We start from the raw sequence: 12151 nt of genomic DNA on the forward strand, positions 1-12151 counted from the left end.
AAATGGACCAGGAATGGTACAGGCGGCTTTAGGTAGAGGAAATTGCTCGAGTGATTTGAGAAGGAACATCCCTAGTTTGTGAAATAGGAGTTGTACATGAGCAAATCGACACCATTTGTTGTGGGGTGGGAGGGAGCTGGGTATATGGCTTGGATAAGCTCGGCTGTGGTTAGACACCAGATTTGGAGGAACTCTGGGCACCAGACAGAGACATCCAATGCTCACAAGTGTTGAGGAAGAAGCAGGCATGCCGGAGCGGGATTGGGACACACGAAGCCTACTTAGGTACGGGTGACTCTGACTGTTGGCTCCGGGTGGGCAGAGATTTCGTAATACTTGATGCCAGCAGTTGAAAATCACTCCCAATTTGCCTTAATTTTAACAAAAATTCACTAATTTTTAAGTTGTTGTAAAGGAGGACAATGACCCAAATTTCACGACATGTGTGGCTGGTCTTGAATTCTGACCGTTCCATTACAAGTACACTTCCCCCTCCTGGGCTGTGGGCACATTATGATGGGCATCTGAGAGAGGGCAGCAGGCATGAGTCACCGTACTTGCCCCCTCCTGGTTGTGTGTTTAGGGAGATTATTTTGCCAGCAGTTTATTCGATGGGTTAGCGTTGGGACAAGGTTGGCGGGAGGAAATGAGATGGGTGACCATTTCCCTGATGTAAGTGGAGAGCAAAGGGAGCTGGGACTGAGGCTGGAGCAAGTGTTGCAACATGGATCAAAATCTCATTCCTTTTTATGGCTGGATAATAAGCAGTTGAAATGTGTAAACCCCATTTTGTTTAACCATTCATCTGTTGGTAGATGCTGGGTTGTTTCCACCTCTTGGCTGTTGTGACTAACGCTGCAGTGAACATAGGCATGTGAGTGAGTGTCTGAGTCCCTGTCTTCAATTCCTTTGGGTATACACCTGGGGGTGGAATATACACCTGCTGGGTCATGTGGTAATCCTGTGTGTAACCCACCGAGAAGCCACCAACCTGTGGTCCACAGGTCCTGCACCCTTTCACTCTCCAGCAACAAGGTATATGAGTTATTTTCTCCACATCCTCATCAACACTTGATATTTCCAATTTTTTAAACTATAAATCACATCCTAGTAGCTGTGAAGTGGTATCTCATTGTAGCTAATATTTAATTCTTAATTGCAGAAATTATTTTTTGCATATTTCTTTTTCCCTTCTTTACAATAATTTCGATAAACTAGCTCTGTTTCTTTTACTCATGGTCTTCTTGGTTTTTTAGTGTATATCTTTTTGGAAATAGATAAAATTTAAATAACACACAAAGGAGCAAAGTAAAAAAAATACAGAAAGACTTAACTGCTTTCAAGGAGCTCACATTTCGTGGTATGCAGCTCTCCGTTCAAATTGCTTTTCACTCGGGGCACCTGGGTGGCTCAATTGGCTAAGTGTCAGCCTTCGGCTCAGGTCGTGGTCCCAGGGTCCTGGGATGGAGCCCTTCATTGGGCTCCCTGCTCAGCGGGGAGTCTGCTTCTCCCTCTGACTCTGCCCCTCTTTCTGCTTGTGCTCTCTCTCTCGGTCTCCCACTCTCAAATAAATAAAATCTATTAAAAAATTCGTTTTTCATTTTCCAGATGATCTTGTCTTGGAAGATTTTCTTACTTTCTCTGTTTTTCTCTTTTGAGTGTCTTATGTTATGCCTGTAAGGTCCAATGGAGATTTTTCTGTTTCCTGAGCAATCAGACAGTTTGAACTCATCTAGCCAAGAAGGCTGCTAGTTCTTGTCTTTTTGAGGTAACATTTATATTCTGTTGGCCAGATATGAAACTCACAGGATCACAGTGTTCTTTATTGAGGATGAAATGATACAGGGCTATGGAGGTCACTATAACCAGACCCACCCTCATCCCGCCATGATTGACTCCATGACAAATTCTGGAAATTCTCAGAATGTCTTTTTTTAAAAACTTCTCCAAATACTAGCCATTATTTCCATTAAGGACTTCAGGAATGGCAGTTAATCACAAAAGAAAATAAAACATGCTTTCATCTCTTTCTCTTTCTTGTATGTTTTGGATATTTAAATATTAAATGGGGGAAATATGACCTTTGGGTGCTGTTTCCAAACCTTAAAAAATTGTACCAGCATTTGACAAATCTAACACCCTTTCAAGATAAAACAATCAACTAGAATTAGAAGGGAACTTCCTCAACATTATCAAGGATAGAGATGAAAAAAGCCCACGGCTAATGGTGAGAGTCTGAAATCTTTCCCCCTAAGATTAAGAAAGACAAAGATGCTCACTGTCACTACTTCTGTTCACCATAGTTATAACCACGGCAATTAGGTGAGAAAAAGAAATGAAAGGCATCCATATTAGAAAAGAAGTAAGTCACAGATGACATGATCTTACATGTAAAAAACTCTAAAGCATCCACAAAAAAACCACTGAGAGCTAATAAATGAATTCATCAAAGTTGCAGGTTATAGTATCAAGATGCATAAATGAGTTATATTTCTTTTTTTTAAGATTTTTATTTATTTATTTTTGCAAGAGAGAGAGAACACATGAGCACATGGGCAGGGTGGAGGGGCAGAAGGAGAAGCGGACTCCTTGCTGAGCAGGGAGCCCCACGTGGGGCTCGATCCCAGGACCCTGGGTTCATGACCTGAGATGAAGGCAGGCGCATAACCTGCTGAGGTTACCCAGTCCAGTTACATTTCCATATACAAACAACTGGGTGATTCAAAAAGGAAATTAAGAAAAATTCCATTTACAATAGCATCAAAAAGAATAAAATATTCAGGAATAAAGTTAACCAAAGAGGTGTGAGACTTGTAAATGAAAACTACAAAACATTCCGAAAAAAATTTTAAGAGACTAAATAAATGGAAAGACATCTTGTGTTCATGTATTAGAAGACAATATTTTAAGACAGAACTTCTTCCCGATGTGATCTACAGTTTCAATGCAATCCCTGTGAAAATCACAATGACTTTTTTGCAGAAATGGAAAACCTAATCCTGAAAGTCATACTGAATATAAGGGATCCTAAACAGCTGTAGCAATTATGAAAAAGAGCAAAGTTGAAGGACTCCTAATTCTCAAGTTCAAAGTCACTACAAAGTCACAATAATCAAAATAGTGTGGTACTGGCAGAAGGATGGACAATAGACCATTAGAATCGAGAGTACAGACGTAGACCCATATATCTATGGCCAAGTGATTTTGACAACAACGCCAAGACCGTTCAATGGGGAAGAAAGCATCATCTTCAACAAATCAAGCTGGGACAATTGAGTCTCCACACATAAAAGAAATGTTACATCCTTACCTCACATCATATACAAAAATTAACTAAATTAGAGCTAAAGCTATAAAACTTTTAGAAGACAACATAAAGAAAAATCTTCATGATCTTCGCATTCTTAAATATAACACAAAAGGGGCCAGCAACAAAAGAAAAAAATCTGTAAATTAAACTTGATCAAAATTAAAAACTTTTGTCCATCAAAGAACACTGTAAAAGACAACCTACAAAATGGGAGAAAATCTTTGCAAATGACATATTTGATAAGGGCCTAGATTCTAAAATAAAGAACTCTTTCAACTCAACAACAACCAACCACAAAACAACCCACTTTTTTTTTTTAAAGATTTTATTTATTTATTTGACAGAGAGAGAGAGACAGCCAGCGAGAGAGGGAACACAAGCAGGGGGAGTGGGAGAGGAAGAAGCAGGCTCCCAGCGGAAGAGCCCGATGTGGGGCTCGATCCTAGAACTCCAGGATCATGCCCTGAGCTGAAGGCAGCCGCTTAACGACTGAGCCACCCAGGTTCCCCAACAATCCCCGTTTTAAAAGAGCAATGATCTGAATGGCCATTTTTCCAAAGAAGATATACAAATGCTAACAAGCACATGAAAAGAGGCTTAAAGACATTAGTCACCAGGGAAATGCAAATCAAACTCACAAGATACCATTTTACACCCACAAGGATGGCTATAATTTAAAAAACGAAAAATAACAAGTGTTACAAGGATGTGGAGAAATTGGAACTCTTACACTCTTCTGCCAGAACGTAAAATGGTCCAGCTGCTGTGGAAAATGATCATGGTTCAATAGGTCTGGGGTGCAGTCTGAATTTCTCATTTCAAAAAGCTCTCAAGTGTTGTTGGTCCGTGGTCCACACATTGAATGATAAACTGCTAGGGTAATCTAGGAAGGTATTTACCTCTCAGAGAAAAAAAAGAGAGAGACTGAAAGAGAAACTTGCCTTCCTTCTTGCCTTTGGATGTTGTCACGTGAAGCTGTGATTTCTGGAGCTGCTGTAACCTTTTTGCCACCGTGAGGAGAAAACAAAGGAAATCACAGAGAATATGATACAGAGCCCTTAATGACCAACCCTGAATTCCCAAGCCCTAGATTTCTCATTAGATGACAGAGAAAAGCCCCTTATATTTTAGGCCTTTTGGGGGGTTGAGTGTCCTATTGCAGATGAAAGCCCCCTAACAGACACAGTTCCAACTCTCCACTGAGTGTGCTCCCTGGAGGAAGAGGGAGTGACATGGGAGCTGTCCACCTGCTGCATCTGAAGCTGGTGTCAGGTTCCATGTTTCTATCACACAGTGAGGATCTCACTTGACTGTGAAAGTAGCATTTCCCCCATTGGAAATGACTTCTAAAGTCAAGACAGTCATTTCACTTGTCGTCTTCAAAAAAAAAAAAAAAAAAAAAAAAAAAAAAAAAAAAAAAAAAANGAAAGAAAGAAAATCACTTCACCTGTCCTCTTAGAAAAGAAATCTGTTTCTGGAGAAACAGTTTTGTTTGGATTTACTGAGAAGTATTATGTCAAATCTCTAATCAGGCATGCAAATATGGCCAAAATGAACGTAGCATTGATGGCCATCAGTGGTCACTCAAGAGACATTGATGCTGTAGTTTTGGGGGTGATTTAATGAATTTTCTAGGGAAATTTTAACTATATAAATTTTCCACATTATGGTCTGAATTTGGAATCTAATTTCTATTTAAAATGTAATCCCACTCTGACTCTATTTTTTCCATAAAATGAAAAGGCAGATCTAGAAAGTCTACTTTATCCTCTTTCTTTATTTTGTAGATGAGTGAACTGAGGGCCAAAATGGTGAAACCCCAAATCCCACTAGTCCACAATTCCTGATGCCCATCCCAGGGCCTTGCTTCATAAGTAGATGAAGTTATTACTGTGTTTTTGGTATATTGACTCACTTAAAATACAAATTTTCTAATGATAAAGAAGCAGTTACAATTGCAGACAGACCACCGGGCCCTGAATTTTGGTAGGCAGGAAAGTGAGCCAACATAGAAGGTGAAGAGAGGAACATATGCAGAAGTATGGAATGGAGTCAATAAACTAGAGGAAGTCGTTCCATCGAGAAGGAGCTAGAACATGCGATCATAAGTAAAGGGTTAATGCTTATCGATAAAGTGATGCAACAAATAAGAAAGCAAAATTCTAAATAAAAGCAGACCAAAGGTATAATTAAATATTAGCGGTTCTATATAGGTGGTAAATTGATGGGTATTGCTGAAACTTTTTTTTTGGAACTTTGGCATATGTTCGAATTTTTTCAAAATAAAGGGTTAGAAAAAAGCAGACAGAGGTCTTGATGAGGCAATCCAAAAAGAAGAAATACAAATGGCTAAAGAAGATAGTGAAAAATTGTTCTAACTCCCTAGTAAGTAAATAAATACAAACTACTGGACACTCAGCATTTGACACATCAAGCATGGGGGACTGGCTCGGCTCTCCACACCTGCCCAGCAGGGCGCTACCCTTGCCCCGAGGGGCCGCCCGGCCTGCGTCTGCCTGAGGATGAGCTTCCAGCCCCGAAGTCCCTCTAAGGCCGTAGCCCAGACGGGCCGACCGCGGGGGGCCACACGGATGCAGCCACACCGGGTTTCCAGGATGGAGCGGTTACCAAGGCAGGGCGCATGCGCACTACCGGAGGCTCTGGAGGAGGAGGTGAGACTTCTGCAGTCAGTGTTCTTCTCCCGGGTCCTCCTTCAGGTGTGAAAACAAGCAGATGGGGCTTGGCTCCTGATGATATTTGCGTTTGTCTGCTTCCTCTCACCGTGCAACCACCCATCTGATGAGGGGCTGTGTTACCATGGGGAACGGAGGGGGCTGTGGGCACAGGACGGCCTTTGCTGGGCACCCCCGGGCTCATTCAGTGGTGCTCTGTCTCGACTCGGTCCCCTCCACGGAGTCACGGTGCAGAAAACCTAGTCTCTCTCCGCAGGTTGCGTTGGCCTGAGCAGATGGACCCCACATTCTTAGCCCAATACATTTATTTTCATTAAGACAACATAAAACTAAAAATATTCCCCAGTATTTTGGTGTCTTTCCCTTCCAAGGATATCTGAAACTAAAAATTTTAAAACATATATTGAATCCACTGAGGGCTCAAAGAGAACAGGAGAGCAGTAGAGTGAATCCTCTCTCCCCCTCTGAGTTGGGACATTCATCTTCTCCTGCCCTTGGACCTTGGTGCTTCTGGATCTCAGCCCTTCCGACGTGGCCTGGGACAAACACCACTGGATCGCCTCCAGGTCCTCCGACCTCAGGAACGGGACCGAACCGCACCCCTGGCTTTCCTGGGTTTCCACTTTGCAGATGGTGTATGGGGGACTTCTCAGCCCCACACTTGGGTGAGCCAATTTCTGTAATAAATCTGTCTCTAGATACGTAGGTAGGTAGAGGGATAACTCTACCTCTCTCAGTCCAGCAATTCTACCCCCACGTGTATTCCCAAGAGAAATGAAAACCTATGTCCACACAGAAGCTTGTTCAAATGTCCATCGCAGCTTTGCTATAATAATCAAAACATGGAAACCACCCAAGTGTCCATCAGTGGAGAACTGGATAAACAAAATATTATATTCACACCATGGGCTATTATTTGGTGACAAGGAGGAATGAAGTACTGATTTGTATGATAATATGCATGAACCTTGAAAACACGCTAGGTGAAAAAAGCCACACACACTGGGCCTATTGTATGATTTCACTTTGATGAAAGATCCAGAACAGGCAAATCAATAACAGGAATGTGGATAGTGGTTGCCAGGGCCTGGGGCAGGGGGACCTACTAATAGGTACTGGGTTTCTTAGAGGCAGGGGAAATGTTCTCCCACTGATTGCGATGGGGTTGCCCAAGTCTGCGTGTGAAAACCACTTGAGGGGCGCCTGGGTGGCACAGCGGTTAAGCGTCTGCCTTCGGCTCAGGGCGTGATCCCGGCATTGTGGGATCGAGCCCCACATCAGGCTCTTCCGCCATGAGCCTGCTTCTTCCTCTCCCGCTCCCCCTGCTTGTGTTCCCTCTCTCCCTGACTGTCTCTATCTCTGTCGAATAAATAAATAAAATCTTTAAAAAAAAAAAAAAAGAAAACCACTTGAAATGTGTGAATGGTATGGTATGTGAGCTACATCGTAACACAGACCTCAAGGAAAGTACTGGAAAGAGTTCAAAGGGGGGCGACTCCTCCAGCCCCTCAGACCTCATCTGGCGGGCCTGTGCCCTCGCTCACCCTAGAGTGGGAACCCCCCGCCTTTCGGCTGCCGTCCTCCAGCTGGCCCCACTTGGGTGGGGATTCTGGGGCTTCTCCTGTTCTCAGGTCCATCAGCTGCTGCATTATTTCCTCTTGCCCTTTGCCGAGAACAAGTAGGTCTCGTGGCTGTTCGGTGCTTTGTCCCTCCCGCTTGGATTCTGGGGACACTGATCACCTACGTTTGTTGTAATTATTGTCTTTGGCTTTTTAGCTTTGCTCTCTCGGTGCTCCACTTTTATGTGGGGGTTCAGAAAAATCCCCAAATGGTTCTGGCATCGCTGGCACCGTCTTCCCAGAATTCCTGCAGGAGGCCTTTGCGAAGAACTTCTCTTTGATAAGAATTTCAACTATCTCCCTCCCTCCCCGTTTACATTTGTCTTCTGTCATCGGAGCTTTTGGGATGGGGGGCTTGGAGGCGAGGAGGTGGGGAATTGGGGGTGATCTGCGGCTTTCCACGCGGTGTGCGGTGTGAGCGGGAGGCCAGCACTTTCCAGTGCCCCGGGGAAAGCATCCATTTCCACCTCCCTCCCATTTTTAACAGCCTCGAGGCTTGTGGAACAATTTGGACTTTCTCAGGCTATTAATATTTTCTCCTGGGCTTCTTCCATAGTGCAATTCAGTTCACCTATTGCTCAGAAAATATTGCTATGGAAACCTATTCAGGCCCATGAGGGAGGTCCTCAGACGGGAGGAGGAAGACGGAGGAGAGCAGAGTCCTCCAGCCATTCGCTCCCCGTTTGTGGCCCCCGGGCCCTTGAACGCGTTAAGGGGGACACACACGTAAAGGGAAGTTGCCGTGCTTTCCGTGGTGAATGAGGAAGGGGTACCCCGACCAGATTTGTCAGAGGACAATTCTCTAAGGCAGGGAGTGGGGGTGAATTTAATTCCGGGCCACATCGGGGTTTGTAGAATCGTCCATCATGAGGCCGCTGAATGTCTAATTGGGGGTCCACACATAGCTTGTCTTAAAGATTCTTCCATCCCCGGGGACTTCCGTTCGCATTTAACCCGTTTTCATGGCTGTGAAACACGGTCCAAGGCTGAGTACAGGAGCCCGGGTGGTGGCACCTTCTTTCTGATGGTTGCCAAGAATCCTGAGAAATGTGCGCACGGACAAATACGTCACAAATAAGTCCTTCAACTGGCAATGGGGGCGGGGGGAGACGGTACACAGAATGAACTCGAGGCCGCCGCTCGCGTGGTTTCTGACCTTGTTTGTTCTCAGAGCCGGGAGCCCTGGTGGCCGTGAGGACCGGTGTCAGGGCTGCAAGCCGGACCTTGCGTGGCCTCGCCCAGCACCGGCCGCGCTGTGAGGACCCGGGCTCTCAGGCCCTGACCTGTCTCTCCCGTCTGCATCCCTGGACACCAGCGTTCCCTCTCCTACAGGAGGAAAGCCCAGCTCAGCCAGCCTAGGAGTCGGGGAAGGACGGTGTCCTGGCTTCAGGCTGAGCGGGACAGCACAGAGATAGTGCTGGACCTAAGTGGCTAGGCCATTGACTATTGGTGACCATCTCTGAGCTTCCTTTTCCTCTTTGTAACGTGGGGGAGGATACCGGTCCTTCCTCGGGGCTATCGAGAGTGGTGTAAAGGAGTTCAAGTCTATGGAGCTCTTAGGTCAGAGCCTGGCCTCCTCAGGGGGTCATTGAACTCAGTGTCCTGAAGGCATTCTTGGAGGATGATAGAGCCTGGCAAGTGTTTGTCCCTGCTCTCCCCCACACTCACCCCCTTTCTCTAGCTGGAGAGGAGCCCCCTGCAGCCCTCTTCTACCACAGATCTGAGCCTAGTCAACCCCCACACCCAGGAATTTATGCAGAGGTGTAGGGGGAGAGCAGCAGGCCTGCCGAGACTTGTCCCATCCAGCCCTGGCTAAGGGCCCTCTGCTGGGGAGCTTCGAGAATCAGAACAGGGAGAACCGCCAGTCTCAGCCTAAAGCCATTGGAGCCGTGACATTCTGGTGGTGGGGAGAGCAGGTAGGTCCTAGAGAACATCATTTATTGTTTCTGACTGTCTATCCCCTTTCCTGATGTTCTTGGAAGTGGTATCAACAGCTGTCATTTTTTTTAAACAATTTTTTTAAAAGCCAGCCAGTGAGAGAGGGAACACAAGCAGGGGGAGTGGGAGAGGAAGAAGCAGGCTCCCAGCGGAGGAGCCCGATGTGGGGCTCGATCCCAGAACGCCGAGATCATGCCCTGAGCCGAAGGCAGACGCTTGAGGACTGAGCCACCCAGGCACCACAACAGCTGTCATTTCTAATAGCTGACTGCTTCACTCTGCTGAATGCTTCTCTAGCATGACCGCATTTACTCCCGTGGACACCACTGCTTCCCTCTGCAGCTGAGGAAACGGCACAGAGAGGGAAGTCACTTGTTCAAGGCCTCGGTGAACAGTGGAACTGAGATCGCACCCAGTTCTGCCTCCCTCCAGAAACTGCTGCCCAGGGCCATCCAAGGACTGTCAGCATGCCCCTTTCCAGGGCCAGTACTTCCCCGCAGGCTGAGCGATGCCAGGGGTGCCACTTTCTCCTGCCTCCAAAACCCCCAGTTCCACACCAGCTTTTCCAGGATGGGTCCCGAGAGCTGGTGAGCTTACCACACGTTCTTCCTTTGACACATCCTTGCCTTTCATGTTTCCAGTCCCCGCCTCACTCCAAACCCACCATTCCCCTGAGCTCTGGAACAGGGCAGCTCTGGGCAAGAACTTGAAGGATGGGAAGCAACCAAGACATTTTACCCACAGACGGAAAGACAGAAACCCAGTCTGAGAATCACTACATGTTAGAGGGGCCTTGGCTTCTCAGTTACGAGCAGCAGAGAGCTACTCTGGATTCATTAAAAAGGAGCGAATTGAAACACTGGCAATTGTAGATGGCTGGGGGAGCAGGTCACGCCCCACAATCAGGCTGCCCTCCAGCCCTGCCGCCTGGGTGGCTCAGCAAGACCCCGTCTGCTCCCAACGCAGCGGCCTCTAGAGCGGGCTGGCGAAGCTGCCACCTGCTTCACCAGTACCTCCTTCCGAGGCGGGGCAGGCGGAGCTCATCTGTCAAAGCGAGGCCACAGGCCAATCCTGGCTGCAGGGGACTTTTCTGACGGGAAGTGCTTTGAAGACCCAGTAGGGTTTAAATGGCATGGTCTCCAAATGCAGGAAGGGTAGACACCAGGCAGCGCCTCCAACAAAAAAAGTCCACGAGTGTCATCCAGTTAAAATGGTCACACTCCCCCTTAAACACAGATGAAGACAGAGTCCTAGACAAGTAGCCAAGGCAAATCCGTTCCCTCTCCTGTGCCAACACCCATCAACTGCGTTCCAATTGAATGGCGCGCCATGGGGGGGATCTGGAGGCTTCGGCTGGAGGAGGCAGGGAGCCATGGTTGTTAGGCTGACCTACACTGTGCCTCTTCCCATGTAAGCCATTCAAACGAATTCATAGCTGTTCCCTCTGGAAAGCCCAGGTCTGTGTGCCTCCTGCCTCCTCTGGGCCACCCGTTTGTGGATGACTAACCATCCTAACACCATTTCCTGTACTGGGCATTCTCACCCTGCAAGACGAGAGAACATACAAGGTTTAATAAGAGGTTGTATGCGTATGGATGTTCCCAAACCTACCCGTATGTGAGAACTACCCAGAGGTCCTTCCGCCCCACCGAAGGTGTAAATCACAATCTCCAAGCACGAAAATCTTAAAACATGTCATTGTTTCTTAAGTAGCCAGTCTGGCACAACCAGCATTTGGGAACTCCCATTCCAGAACAGAAGGCTAACTTCTATGCAGAGAAGTTTCCCTTTTTTTTTCCACCAGCTAATGTCTACCAGAATCCAAGAACACAGATTTCCCAGGCTTAGAAATGGCCGGAATCTCTATCTGCATCCATCGCATGACTTGGAAAACCATACTGCAATTGTGTATGACACGCCTTTCCCTCCTCTATACCTAACGGGGTTCCTAAGAGGAGCTTGGCCATCCTTACTCCTGTCCTCTGGCATCTAGCAGGCTTTCAATTCATGACGACCTAGGATTATCCAAAGGCACGATCACTGCCTCCACCTAACACCTAGCACTGAAGCAGCCCTGAAAACTGCATTCATCTATTGGACAGTTGCCCCAGGAAGATGAACTGGAGCCCTTTCTAAAACCTGGGGCAGATCACAGGGGACTGAACGGCCAGAAATCCTGTCTGTCCTCCAAAAGGCCCAGGCTAGCTCCGGATTTTCGACGGGTCGCTGTAACGCTGCTATGGAACAGGAAACCTTTCCCGGGGACGCGCTCCTCGACAGAGAGCCCAGAGAGCTGACTGGTCCGGAGCTGCGCACCAGGCCCTCTCCCACGTGCTTCCGCTAGCTCAGTCAATTCTCACCACCTCATGCTGCAGGTTTGATTCCTTGGCTTTACTCGTTTAAGAGACCTAGAAAAGGGGCCCAGCTGGAATGTGAAGGCCGGCAGTCTGGCTCCAGAGCGCTCACTCTTAACCACTACCTATTTTTCAGTCAACAGACCCTTTATGCGGATCTTGAATTTGGCTTTACTTAGACCAACACGGCCAGTTAAGACAAAAACAAACTTAGATAAGCAATGACTCACTGTCCCT

Source organism: Ailuropoda melanoleuca, chromosome 2 (genome assembly GCF_002007445.2).
Source record: "Ailuropoda melanoleuca isolate Jingjing chromosome 2, ASM200744v2, whole genome shotgun sequence".
NCBI lineage: Eukaryota > Metazoa > Chordata > Mammalia > Carnivora > Ursidae > Ailuropoda > Ailuropoda melanoleuca.